Source organism: Bubalus kerabau, chromosome 3 (genome assembly GCF_029407905.1).
Source record: "Bubalus kerabau isolate K-KA32 ecotype Philippines breed swamp buffalo chromosome 3, PCC_UOA_SB_1v2, whole genome shotgun sequence".
Classification (NCBI taxonomy): domain Eukaryota; kingdom Metazoa; phylum Chordata; class Mammalia; order Artiodactyla; family Bovidae; genus Bubalus; species Bubalus kerabau.
In genome coordinates, this window is record NC_073626.1 from 76,680,725 (window position 1) to 76,695,418 (window position 14,694).

A 14,694-nucleotide genomic window follows, 5' to 3' on the forward strand; every position below is an offset into this window, starting at 1 on the left:
GATCCAATTTGTACTGTTGAACATTTTGAATAAAATTACCATTGTGGAAACCCTTCTGCACAGTCTAATGAGACTTTGAGATCTTTGAGACAGGAGGCAGATACAATCGCTCCCAGAAAAACTCTCTGGAAAAACAAACAACAGACTGCTTGATGAGAAAAAGACCAACGACCCCATAGGAGATGGGCAGAGAGCTAGATAAACGCTTGCTTCACTCATAGTAAAAGAAATGCAAACTCCAGGAGACCATTTCTCAGCTCTTGGGTTGGTTAAGATTGAGAAGTGCCAAAGGCAAGAGCCCTGGATGTTATTGCTGAGAATATAAGTTAAAAAAAAGCTTTGAAGGGCAGCTAGTGACAAAGTAGACCCAGCAATTGTACGTTCAAGAAGCCTCTTTCCCTTTAGGATGCAAGCACAGTGATTACCTGTCATAGGACTGTTTATGATGCAAATGACAAAAAAAACTAAATGACCCTCGAGTTAAATATTGTTAAAATATTATTTAAATATTAAATAAAATTTAAATAAAAAGTAACTAAATGTAAAATAAAATAAGAGTTAAAATAATTAATTAAATACTAGTTAAATATGTTTTTAGATTTCCATACAATAGAACACTATTCAGCCACTAAAACAAAGAGCCAGATTTGAACAAACTAATATAAAAGTTCCAAGATCTGTAGTTAGTTAAGTGGTAAACCAAAAAAATGTTACCATTTTTATTGCAGGCACTCTCAGCTGGTAAAGAATCTGCCTGCAATATGGGAGACCTGGGTTCCATCCCTGAGTTGGGAAGATACCCTGGAGAAGGGAACAGCTACCCACTCCAGTATTCTGGCCAGGAGAATTCCATGGGCTGTACAGTCCCTGGGGTTGCAAAAAGTCAGACGTGACTGAGCGACTTTCACTGTTCTAAATCCTCCACATCTATTAATTACTTTAATGATTAAATTATATGTAGTAGGCACTATTAGCATCCCAGTTTCAGTGATGAGAAAACTGAGATCCAGAGAGATTAAGTAACTTGCCCAAAGTCACACAGCCATTATACAGCAAAACCAGGATTCAAACACCAACTCCAGAGTCCAGAGCTTATGCTCCTTACTATTGTGCTGAAGTGTGTAGAGTGTGCTTCCATTAGTGTAAAACACTTATCTCCGTGTATACACACACATCATACAGATGTAGATTCATACACATGCAGAAACTCTCTCCCAAAGGATTAGTGTGAAAACAATAACTGGGGCTGCCTTTGCCGTGATGAACTAGTGCCTGAGCATCACCGGGAGGGAGACACTTGAGTTGTGTTTCACTCTTGAAACTTTTTATTTGGATGTATATGATCTTCCACTAGGAAAGATCTTTTCTTCCATTAGGAAACAGACAAATAATCAGATAACAACAGTAAAAACAGATCACAACCTGTGCTATATAGGTCTTAGAAATCAGGGAGCCCCTGAGGCAGACTGGACAGAACAAGGGACTATGTTTAGAGACCGAAGAATTGGGTATCCACACACTTGAAGGCCTGCTTTTTTAAAATAAAGAATTTCAGAGAAAGAATTAAAATAGTGCTTACCATAGATCATGGAGACCTTGATTTTCCCCAGTGAGGGATTAAATCTTCCTTGAGATGTTAATTTCCAAACACAGGACCTTTCCCCAGTAGTCTTCCTCAGGTGAAGCCAGATTCAGTGTGGAAATCCCAGAGGGTGATCTACTGCAGGTCCAAGGACATTCATGGGGAGGATGAGAGGCCAATGTAAGATGGTCTGGAAAGCTCTGATTCTGTCCAATGTCTGTTTCCCCTAACTGAAGCTTGGGTACTTACTGTATAAACAGAAATGCTAGATGGCCAAGATGTAGGATGAAATAAGCCACTTATCTAAGCAGATGCAACCCAGGATGGAGTTTGCATGACTATTCCAAAGGGATTGTAGGGTAAACTAGGCAATAATAGTCAGTAGGAAAGAAGATCTGCTTATTTCAAACCTAAAGAGTGGTGAGGAGTAACAACTCTCTTTGGCGTCAGATACCAACCCTGAGGCTGTCCGCTTCCTCTATGGTGTGTGTGCGGTGCTTTTGTGCTTTTTCACGTCAGCTTCAAGCCAGGAAGAGGCATCACCGGGTGCTCTCCTCACCTTCAGCATGTGTGGCCACTACCCTCCTCCTGAAGCTCAAAGCTGCATCTGAAGCCTCTGGGCCCTTAAGGAGAAGGAAATCCAGAAGACTGACAGGAGGTGTGAACTGGTTCCAAGTGTGTCTGATCCCAACAAAGAGAGAGTGAGGCATTCTGGAAACTTCACTTTTCTACAAGATGCTCTACAAGCCTTTTTCAGAGCAAACTCTCAAAGGTAAATAGAAACTTCATAGTGAGCCTTGGGAGTCCCCCAGGGAGACAAGTCCACTGGGTATGCCCTATTGGTGCCCACTCTGGGAAACACAGACGACACATACCAAGAGGCTGACCTTGCTCACTGGGACCTGCTCACCACCACCCCACCTGTAAGCAAATCTGTGAATAGCGGCCTGGGCCGTGTGTCAGCCACTGCTCCAGCATCTACCATCAGCCACCGCTCACCTCACCTTATTCCAATTTCTGCCTCTCATTTCTGGCCCAGGTGCCCTTTCTTTGAAGCTTCCTTAGTGCATTCTTAGTAACTCCATACCTGCAGCTGCCCACACCTGAAGTTACCAGGTAGCATCTTGTGGTGGTAAAGTGAACCACCACAGACTCTGAAGTCAGATGCCTGAATTTAAATCTGGGGTCTATCATGCTGGGTGACCTGTGTCCAATTTCTTCATGTCTCTCTGCCTCTGTTTCTTCATCTGAAAAATGGGGACATAATAGTGCCTGTATCATAGGATTGATTTAGGAAGGTAAATAAGATATAACCTATGTAGCTGACTACTGCTGCTGCTGCTGCTAAGTCACTTTAGTCGTGTCCAACTCTGTGTGACCCCATAGACGGCAGCCCAGCAGGCTCCCCCATCCCTGGGATTCTCCAGGCAAGAACACTGGAGCTGACAGCACTTTTTAATTTTAGATTTACATGAAGAGAAAGTAAAGCATAAGCAAAATGCTTAACGCAGAGGAAAACATTCTTGGTCCTAAAATTTGACACTGGCTTGCGTGGCTCAGCTGGTAGAGAATCCGCCTGCAATGCAAGAAACCCTGGTTCAATTCCTGGGTTGGGAAGATCCCCTAGAGAAGGGATAAGCTATCCACTCCAGTATTCTTCCCTTATGGCTCAGCTGGTAAAGAATCCGCCTGCAATGCGGGAGACCTGGGTTTGATCCCTGGGTTGGGAAGATCCCCTGGAGAAAGGAACAGATACCCAGCCCAGTATTCTGGCCTGAATAATTCCATGGACTGTATAGTCCGTGGGGTCACAAAGAGTCAGACGTGACTGAGCAACTTTCACTTTTGGATTGCTAAGAGAAGGCATGGAATTAACTTAGAAAGACTTCTTATCTGGAGATAATTTAGGTGTTCTCACTTAGTGAAGGTCAGTGGAGTGAGTGACCTCTCACCATGTCTTCTAGATTCTCTTCTAACTCTTGACTCTGAGGCAGTACCCGGGGGTTAGAAAAGTCCTGCTCGATTGGCGGTGGGAAGCCGAAAGTTCTAAAAAACAAATTTCCCAAAAGTGCCATTTAACTGTCAGCTAAAGGGTAGGTACAGAAGACAGCTTGAGAACCGCATCCCTCTTCTGCTCCATCCTTATGTTTCTGTTGCACAAATGCAGCAAAATGAGTAGCAATATTTTCATTGAAAATATGCCTCATGCAAATCAGTTTGGTAAATATGGAATTTAGCCTTTATAAAAGAGCACCTGTTCCCCCCTCCCATTCCTCCATTTAATTTTTGCATTCAGATGTGCTCTGCTCTTGCCTAAGCCTAGTCCCATACACTATTACAAGAACAGACTTGCTGGTTTTGAATCTAACCAACATACACCCCTCTTTTCCAAGAAAAAAAATCTCTAAACATTAGAGGCACCTGCGTGCTGGCTTTCTAGGGGCGCCCTGAAGAATATTTCCATAGCGGTAAAATATTTTGAAACATCTTGGAAAAAAGAGAACTATTCAGAGTTGATATGGACTCCAGTGGGTGAGGAGAGGGCGTGGGGGCAGACTTGTAGGTCGTTCCTGGTCTGCCTGAGTCCTCAGAGCGGGCAGCAGCTGCTGTTCCCCTCCAGGGTGTGGTGATGCTGGGGTTAACTGTTCTCCTCTACTGAGGAGCAGGGATTTTTAACTCAGTTGTGGTTTGGTCTGGGTGGTTTCCTTTTTTCCTCACCATCAGAGGGATTTTTAAAAATCACAAACAGAACCTGGGGAGAGGAGGCCCAATTTGACACCTTTGAATCGCGATGGGGTCACTTTATAGATTCAGATTTAGAGGGATTGTTGGGTGGGGATCCGCCACACAGGAGAGCCTTTCAGCCCCTTTCATAGAGGGACACAGAATCAGAGTTTCCTGAAATGGTATTTTTTGTGTGAGACCTGTCAATAGAAATATCAAACTGTGAATATACAATTGAACTTTATTATCCCTTTTGATTTTGTAACTACATAGGTATGACAGACAGAGGCCGATTTGAAAAGAAACTCACAATTGCCAGCGTGTCCCTTGTATGAATCCCACGGCTGGAAGTTTTTCTGTAAATCGGCATCTTCAGGTAGGGGTTGTGCAGGTGCCTCCCACTGACTCTTGAGATACGTTTTAATTAAGGAACATGAAATCTCTTAACTTTCCTTTACAGAGTGGAAGTGCCCTTGTGTTCTGAAACGCAGCTCTAGAGATGGCATTGTGGGGCTTCATATTTACTCTCTGCACAACTTTCATTTCAAAGATTCTTACTTTGTGACCCAAAGGGGGTTTTTTTCTTCTCTTTCTTTTTTTATTTTTTCTTTCTGCTTACCCCTGAAATGGACTGAACCTGGAATTCAAGAGTCCAGCTGTGCTCTTTCTGCCTCTGACATCGTTAGAAAACCAAAAGGTGGGGAGCTGGTATTCAAACGGTCAGTCTCAAAATGAAAATCTTGCCCCACGGAGGGATTCAGAGAGTTGGGGCCAAGGCCTCCCCTCACCCGCAGTATCAGGAGTCGAATGGTCGGGTCATACTCTTCCTGTGCCCCTGGCTACTCAAGTCACAGAAAGGACGGCTCCTGACATAGTTCAGACTTGAAATCAGTGGTCCTGTTCTTTCCTCCCTGAAGACTACATCGTGGTGAGAGTTTCACAGTCTTTCCAATGACTATCCAATGCCACTAAAGATGTTTTCGATTTAAACCATCTGTATGGAAATTGCTAGAAGTAACACAGACTGAAAAAATGAGGAACACACTAGCTAAGGCTCACAAAAAGTAAGGCAAAGGTAATCAGTGAAACCTGAGACCAGGCATTCGATCTATTTCAGCATCTGTACTATGAAAGGCAAGACCAGATAATCTCTAAAATATCCTTTGGGTTCTAAGATTCTGTAACTGCAGTGACTTCAGTTAGATGTTGAGAATTAAGGGAGATTCAGAAAAGGAAGGAAACACAGACATTATCAAAGATGTTCTCCAAAGTGATGACAGACTTTACCTCCAGAAGGAAGAAGAGGGGAGCAGGATTGAGGAGAGGGACAAAGAAAAATTTAGCTTTATCTGCAACTTCTTTCTCTTTTAAAATTTATTTACAAGGAGACTGTACTCTCATATTAACTGTGCAGTTAAAAATTAATTTTAAATCCAAAAACATTAAAATAAGTTAGAATAAGCCAAAATGCTGCAGTCCCCCTTCCCTTTGCAAGTTGCAAAACAGTGTGCCCACACTTTCAACTATTCTGTATATTTTATGGGCTTCCCTCAGTGGCTCAGCAGTAGAGAATCCACCTGTAATGCAGGAGCCACAGGAAACATGGGTTCAATCCCTGGGTTGGGAAGACACCCTGGAAGAGAGCATGCCAACCCACTCCAGTATTCTTGCCCGGAGAATCCCATGGACAGAGGAGCCTGACGGGGTCAGGATATGGATGTGGTCCATAGGGTCACAGAGAGATGGAAGTGTGGATGTAAATTACTAAGAGTTTATAACCTACCTGATGGCAATGGTTATTTCCAGAGGTGGGAGGTACATGTTGGGGAATTATGACTAAAAGATCATTTTAGTCTTATCTGCAATGTTTTATGATTTTATAGGAGGAATATATTCATGTATTTCTTATCTAATGAAATCATATGGTTTACATGTATGAGATTGTAAGGCAGAGCATTTGCATACATGTGAGTACGTGTACGGGAATATGCAATAAAGATATGCAGTGTTGGTGATATTTCAAATGTGTGAACACTCAACAATTGGAGAAAAATTCTTAGGCAAGCTGTCAGCCAGCTCAGCTCGCCTCCTCCAGAAAGCCTTCCCCCACTGTTGCCCTACATTGGCCTTGCTCTTCTTGCATGCACCTTCAGCATCACCTCTTTTCTCACCACACCTTTCTTCCTCTCAGCATCTCTCTGTGCAGCCTCATACAACCCTGAAATAAGCACTATCCCAACATTTCGTTCAAATCTTCTGCCTCAGAGGCACAAGCCTAAGTGCGTTACCCCATTTGTTATTCCCGCTCTCTCCATCCTTAGGGAGCGCCTCTCCCACTTCCCCCACACGAGCATGCCCTGAGGAGCCCACTAATGTGCGCAGTCCGAGTCCAGGCTCTAGGTGAGGGCGCCAGACATCCATATCGGTAACCAACACCATGGAGGATGCTTATGCCAGGGACAGCTGGCAAATGCTCCTCTGAGGTCTGACGTGGCCTGTATATCACACGGAGAAGAGAAAGAAAGCAGATTTCTCTCCCACATGGGATACTAAAAATGGCTTAGATAGACTCTCCTGCACGCCTAGATCCAAAAAGGAATGTGGCATGGCATAATGCATCAAAAACCTTTTAAAAACATATAGCCTTTCACCCAGCGATTCCATTTGTAGGCATCCTGATGAAAAGAATCAGAGATGGTAGAGATGTTTATATAGATATTCACCATGCAGTGATTCATGGTTGAGTAGGAAAATAGTTAAATGAAGTGTTGTTCTTCCACATAGTAGTACTACATAGCCATCCAAAATAGGAAGGGGAATTTTGAACTGCATCATTATGCTTTGGGCTACTAATTAAGGAAATAATTAGGAATCAAAACTGTATCACAAACATGGTCTTTCTATAACTAAACCTAAAAAAAAAAAAAGCAGAGAAAAAAAGGCTGAAAGAATATAAGGGGAAGGAAAGATTAGCAGGTAAAAACCTGCCTGCCCATGCAGGAGACGCAAGAGACTCACGTTTGACCCCTGGGTCAGGAAGATCCCCGGGAGAAGGAAATGACAACCCACTCCAGTTCTTGCCTGGGAAATCCTATGGACAGAGGAGCCTGGTGGGCTACAGGCCATGGGGCTGCAAAGAGTCAGACTTGACTGAGTGAGCGCACACACAAGGATAGGTACCTGAGAAACACACAGTTAATGGACACAGATCAGCCCTCAGCCCTTGGCATTCTATCCCATCAGTACGAGTAATAAAGGAAAACTGAGCAGACAATTTGGTTGATGTGGAAGGCAGACTATCGTAGAGCTGCTTCACCCACAGCTGTATGGCTTTGCAGTGTTGACAGTTTGAAGAAAGAGAAAGACAAATAGGAAATAAAACCTTATCTTGGGCTGGAAAATCAGCAGCTGGGATGTGACCCTCATAGGAAACTTTGGTTTGATAGTAGAAGTTACTGATTTAACTTGAATTTCAGACCTATAATTTCTATCTTTTAATGAAGTTTCCATTATTTGGAGTTTCCACCCCTCACCCCCACCCCACTCAGGGCTTCTTAATGTTCTTTTTTAACCAATATTTATATCTATATGTTTTGTTTCATGCTTTTAAAAAAATCTCCATAAACAAAATCACTCTAATATACATTTTTCTTTGAAGATTCCATACTCCCTACCCACACTATTGTCTTCTCACCCCAAAATGATAACTGTAAATGGTAAGTAAATTCTTTGTATTGTTGAAAATCTAAGCTGATATACATAGGAAAAGGGAAGTGGTGGATAAAGTAATTATTTAGTGAACTTCAGCTGGGTAGACAATCTGCCTGATATCATAAGATGTTTTTCTTTTCTCAATAGCTGTGGGTGTTTTTTTTTTTTTTTTTTTTTGTGGCCAAAAATATGTGAATGACGGCCTCAACTGTCCCTTTCACTTTGGCCGAAATCATCTTGTTACTGCCATTTAGGTCAGATGTCAAGTAATTAAGAGAATTATATTAACACATCAATTCTGAGAATTCTGTTTTGTGAAAGCATCTATTATAGAACTCTTGCAGGTGGCTGCAGCTCACAAAGCCTGTCAGATGTACTGGATGCAGAAAGGTTCAAGGGCTGCTTGTGTTTTTCAAATGTTATCTAAGGAATCTTTTCACAAATCCCTGCTATTGTTCGACATAATTTTTGTGGCTCTTGGGGACTTAAATGCAACTGAACAATTTTAAAGAAACCAAAATATGACAAAGGAAATAATGGTCCCCTATTATAAAGCATTCTCTTTCTTTATCTTTCCCTCCCTCCTCCACCTTTCAGCCACTGCCCTAGGCTGGCTGATGCAACTGATGTCTGAGAATACTTGAAAATTTAGGGTTTTGACTTCACTGGTTTAATAGGATATCTGAAGCACTATGCACATATTAAGTTTCCATAAATTAGGGGGCTTTTTTTTTTTTTAGAACATGAAGATATTGAAAAGCAATGTCTGGCTGCTGGGTCAGGCTCATTTGATACCAACTTGATGGTAATTATAATCTTCATAGAGTGAGATGCTCATGAATGTAATTTCAATTTTTGAAATTATTTGTGAATTTCAAAATGGAAATAAAAATACATCTATTTCTTCTATTTTACTCTTCGTCATCTCCCAAAACCTTCCTATTACTTTAAAAAATTCTTCCAAGTTTTCTCTATTTTCTTATCTCATATATAATAATAGTGATGGTGATAGTTGATATCTATTAATTATTATACGCAGGGCATGAAACTAAGCACATTACACATGAATTCATTCAAAACTCATAGTAGCCCTATGAGGTCAGTACTGCTATTATTTCCATTCTCCAGATGAGGACATTTGCCCAAGGCTCATGCCCAATAAGTGGCAGAGTCAGGTTCAAGACCCAGGATTTCAACTCCTGACACCATGTTCTTCAGTACTCTAGTGGATCATAAATACACCTTTTCCACCCTGGGAGATACTGACCTCCTATTGTCAGACTTATACAAATAGCAATCATTTGCATAAAAAGAGAATTTTCTACTAATACCTATTAAATTCAACTGTGTTTTTTTGTTGTTTTTGTTTGATTTGACTGTGCTGGGTCTTTGTTGTTGTGCGAAGACTTTCTCTAACTGCAGTGAGCGGAGGTTTCTCTCTGGCTGCAGTCCAAGGGCTTCTCGCCGCTGTGACTTCTCTTGTTGTGCAGCATAGACTCTGGGGCAAGTAGGCTTCAGTAGTTGTGACAAGGCTTGGTTGCCCTGTGGCAGGTGGCATCTTCCCAGACCAGGGATCAAACCAATGTCCCCTGTATTGCAAGCCAAATTCTTAACCACTGGACCATCAGGGAAGCCTTCACCTATGTTTTTGATTTCTAGGATCAATATCATTTATATATTTAACTGTAGCTTTACTAGTATAATGTTTCTGTACTCAGTGTGAATTATTTTTTTCATTGGCTTATACATTGATTTCTTTAGAACTTCCTGATTTGCCTCTAACCTTCACTCATTTCACAGTAGACCCAATGAACATTCATTTTTAAATGAAACCTAAGTATAGCAGACTTTTGGAAAAGAAAAAGACATTTCTCCCAGCAACTAAATCTCATCTATGAAATGTGTTCCAGGGAGAATGAGTCCAGAAAACCAAACACAGTGTTTTCCTCCAATGTCCCCTGCTGCCACTACCACCACCATCCTTGATCTGAGAAGAAAAGACTATCAGTAGAGAGAAAAACAGAGATTCCAGTTCAAGCAACAAGAACATCACAGAACAGGCAAGGAGTGAAACCCAAACCAGTAACAGGCCAGTCTTGGAGGCTGGTGAAGCTGAGGGCTTGATGCTAAAGCAGTGTCCAAAGTAAAAAATGGGGTTTGGAGCAATCAGGGCAAAACTCCAGGTTGGCTTAGCACCAGGACAAGAAGTCAATACTAAGGAGGGTGCCATACAATAAAGAGAGTTTGTGGACAAGTTCTAGAACAAAGACTGCTCGGGATTGACAGCGAGTCTAGGGCAGGAGGTGACGATGGGGAAGCTGTGATTCCCGATCACCCTTGTAGACAGCACAGAGCCTGCAGCAGTGCCTCTTCTGGAGGCTCCATGGTCTCTGTCTTTCTGGTGTCTCTTTCCAATCACGGAGCTCCATCTGCTAATCCTTCTGGATGGTCCAGATCTTACTTTTATTTTTTTTAAGAAAAGAAAAAGAAAGGAAGATAAATGTCTGGGCATGTACAAAAACAAATATCAAACGGGGATAATTTCTTCAATGAATACTGCCTTTAATCTGTACGGTGTAATAAGTACCAGCATTCAAAAGCACTTTCAAAAACTAACCCACATGTGTGTTACAAACCACTGTGGGCCAGATTATTGCATACTTTAAGTAAATCTTGATTTTATCTTTTTAAAAAAGAGAACTTAAATAGAAGAATGGAGGTTTTGCCAATTATTTTTTTCCATGAAAAAAGTTGTTAGAGAAAGATAATAAAAGTGGAGAGCTTCACATGTATACATTTCTATATCTAGGATTTGCAAGGACTGTTTGGATGGGCATTCTGTCAGCTCTGGGTGATGTTGGTTCAACCCCTAAGGAAACCACAGCTGGGTCAAGGTATAGTCATGCATATGCAGAGACAGAGCCATAGCTTCCAAATAAATCAAGAGTGTTCCAGTTCAGAAAGCCATGACCTCAGGGCAAAACTAAATCCCAAACTGAGACAAATGGTCACAGCTCAGGAGTGAGCATTGGTGGCAAGACATACTGCCCCAAGTGTCACTTGTCATCCAGGGACAAAGATGAGCACCTTAGAAGCACCAGTTCAACCTCTGACAAAGCTCCTTCACATCTCAAGCCCATTTCCTTCTTTTTTTGATCATAAAAAGAAAGTGAAAGTGTTAGTTGCCCAGTCACGTCCAACTCTTTGCAACCCCATGGACTATAGCCCGCCAGGCTCCTCTATCCATGGAATTTCCCAGACAAGAATACTGGAGTGGGTAGCCATTCCCTTTTCCAGGGGATCTTCCCAACCCAGGGATCATAAAAGTGATAGTTAATAACTGGCAATCATACAAATTAACCTTCCATTCCAGACCTGTTCCTTCACCCTCACCACAGCACAGCAGATGAATGGTCTATAAAGTTCACTAGTTTCCCACAGAGACCAACAGAATCCTCATGCGGCTGGTATTTGACCAAAATCACTACCATCAACTTACTTCTAGTGGAAATTAGTTAATGGTTTCCTATTCTCGTCTAGTCAAGGCTATGGTTTTTCCAGTAGTCATGTATGGGTGTTATGTCATGTATATAGTCATGTATGTTGGACTATAAAGAAAGCTGAGCGCCGAAGAATTAATCTTTTGAACTGTGGTATTGGCGAAGACTCTTGAGAGTCCCTTGGACTGCAAGGAGATCCAACCAGTCCATCCTAAAGGAAATCAGTCCTGGGTGTTCATTGGAAGGACTGATGTTGAAGCTGAAACTCCAATCCTTTGGCCACCTCATGCGAAGAGTTGACTCATTTGAAAAGACCCTGATGGTGGGAAGGGTTGGGGGCAGGAGGAGAAAGGGACGACAGAGGATAAGATGGTTGGATGGCATCACTGCCTTGATGGACTTGGGTTTGGGTAGACTCTGGGGGCTGGTGATGGGCAGGGAGGCCTGGTGTGCTGCGATTCATGAGGTCACAAAGAGTTGAACATGACTGAGCGACTGAACTGAACTGAATTCTCATGAGAGTTAATAAAGCATAATAATGGGGACTTCTCTGGTGGCGCAGTGACTAAGACTAAATGCTCCCAATGCAGCGGGCCTGATCATGGAACTAGATCCCTGGTCATGGAACTAGATCCCACATACCACAATTAAGAGTTCCCATCTGGGACTTCCCTAGTGGTCCAGTGGATAAGAATCCACCTGCCAATGCAGGGGATGTGGATTCGATCCCTGGTCCGGAAAGATCCCACATTTAAGAACAATTAAGCCCATGCACTGTAACTACTGCAGTCTGCACACTCTACTGACCTTGCCCTGCAACAGGAGAAGGCCCTGCAACGAGCAACCCGAGCCACGCAACCAGAGAGGAGCCCCCGCTCACCACAACTGGCGAAAGCCTGCACACAACAACGAAGACCCAGCACAGCCAAAAATAAATAAGTTTCCATGCCACAGCTAAAGATCCTGCATGCTGCAAGGAAAATCAATGGTCCCACATGCCACAACTAAGACCTGGCTCAGCCAGATAAATAAATAAACACTTCAATAATAATAGAAGTCATCTACATAAAATATTACTTATAAATTTAAGTTTATAAGGCAGGTTCACAGTTTTTCATTATTTGGGCCTATCAGTTCAGTTCAATTCAGTCAGTCATGTCCGACTCTTTGCAACCCCATGAATCGCAGCATGCCAGGCCTCCCTGTCCATCACCAACTCCCGGAGTTCTCTCAGACTCACGTCCATCGAGTCAGTGATGCCATCCAGCCATCTCACCCTCTGTCGTCCCCTTCTCCTCCTGCCCCCAATCCCTCCCAGCATCAGAGTCTTTTCCAATGAGTCACCTCTTCGCATGAGGTGGCCAAAGTACTGGAGTTTCAGCTTCAACATCAGTCCTTCCAATGAACACCCAGGGCTGATCTCCTTCAGAATGGACTGGTTGGATCTCCTTGCAGTCCAAGGGACTCTCGAGTGTTCTCCGACACCGCAGCTCAAAAGCATCAATTCTTCGGCACTCAGCCTTCTTCACAGTCCAACTCTCACATCCATACATGACCGCAGGAAAAACCATAGCCTTGACTAGATGGACCTTTGTTGGCAAAGTAATGTCTCTGCTTTTGAATATGCTGTCTAGGTTGGTCATAACTTTCCTTCCAAGGAGTAAGCGTCTTTTAATTTCTTGGCTGCAGTCACCATCTGTAGTGATTTTGGAGCCCCCAAAAATAAAGTCTGACACTGTTTCCACTGTTTCCCTATCTATTTCCCATGAAGTGATGGGACCAGATGCCATGATCTTCGTTTTCTGAATGTTGAGCTTTAAGCCAACTTTTTCACTCTCCACTTTCACTTTCATCAAGAGCCTTTTTAGTTCCTCTTCACTTTCTGCCATAAGGGTGGTGTCATCTGCATATCTGAGGTTATGGATATTTCTCCCAGCAATCTTGATTCCAGCTTGTGCTTCTTTCAGCCCAGCGTTTCTCATGATGCATTCTGCATATTTGGGCCTATAGAACTATACAAATTATAGACAAAATACTACTGACTGAACTTGGCATTAGACCTGGATTTTCCATGAAATAGAGCACAAGTTTCAGAATTCTCAGCACACAGTCCTATCACATATGCTTTTTATCTTAGAGACACTTTTATTAAAGAAGCATTGGGACTTCCCTGGCAGTCCAGAGGTTAAGAATCTGCTTGCCAGTGCAGGCAACTCGGGTTCGATCACTGGTTCAGGAATTAAGATCCCACATGACAGCTGGCAACTGAGCCAACACAGCCAAAAGACAAATAAGTAAATAACAATAAAGAAGCAGCATAGATGTTCATGTCCAATTTCAATGGCATAATATAACCTTTAGAGTAAGACTGAAATGACTACAAATACTTGAGGTCAGTGTGACACATTTAAATACGAGGCTCTTCAAAATAGAGCAGTCTCCTTTGAGGATGTGAAATTTAACTACCCCAATTTAAAGTTAGAGAAGGCAATGGCACCCCACTCCAGTACTCTTGCCTGGAAAATCTCATGGACGGAGGAGCCTGGTAGGCTGCAGTCCATGGGGTCACAAAGAGTCGGACATGACTGAGCGACTTCACTTTCACTTTTCACTTTCATGCATTGGAGAAGGAAATGGCAACCCACTCCAGTGTTCTTGGCTGGAGAATCCAAGGGATGGCAGAGCCTGGTGGGCTGCCGTCTATAGGGTTGCACAGAGTCGGACACGACTGAAACGACTTCACAGCAGCAGCAGCAATTTAAAGTTAAGAAAATAGAGACTTGGGTAAAGTAGGTGGCTTGTTGAAGTCTGCATAACTACTTGGAAAACTAGAGAGAGCTCAGGTTTCCTTCACATTAAACTCAGAGTCATGGTTCCCCATGCTTAAGAGAAAAAGCTGGGCTAGGTAATCCCCAGGGAGATTCCCCACCCCCCCACCTCACCCCCTTCCCCAGCCCTCAAATACTCTGGTTTTCTTAAGCCTGAACAAGACTTCACATGCGCCTCACGTGCTGTCCAAGCTGCCAGTCAGCTCTGAACTCGGGGAGGCATAGCAGCTTTGGTAGGTATCAAAATCTTCCTTTTGCAGCCCAGGCCAGTCACTCTTGAGTCTTTAAGAGCACAAATCCCTCACCACAGTCATGTTTGACTTTGGGTAAAGATCTCTGGATCTCTATC

The 14,694-nt window shown here is 42.9% G+C and overlaps 1 long non-coding RNA gene across 6 annotated transcripts in view; it reads right to left on the reverse strand.

Moving 5' to 3' along the window:
• LOC129646282 (uncharacterized) overlaps positions 1–14,694 on the reverse strand; it is a 131,562-nt gene that overhangs the window by 9,173 nt on the left and 107,695 nt on the right. For 3 of the 6 annotated variants that reach the window (XR_008711826.1, XR_008711823.1, XR_008711821.1), the window contains 2 exons: positions 2,041–2,205; positions 1,580–1,720 (listed from right to left, as the gene is read on the reverse strand). This is a non-coding gene — a long non-coding RNA (uncharacterized LOC129646282). Of the gene's footprint in view, positions 1–1,579; positions 1,721–2,040; positions 2,206–2,669; positions 2,830–14,694 lie in introns of all 6 variants that reach the window. The other 3 variants (XR_008711822.1, XR_008711825.1, XR_008711824.1) reach the window with 3 other exon arrangements.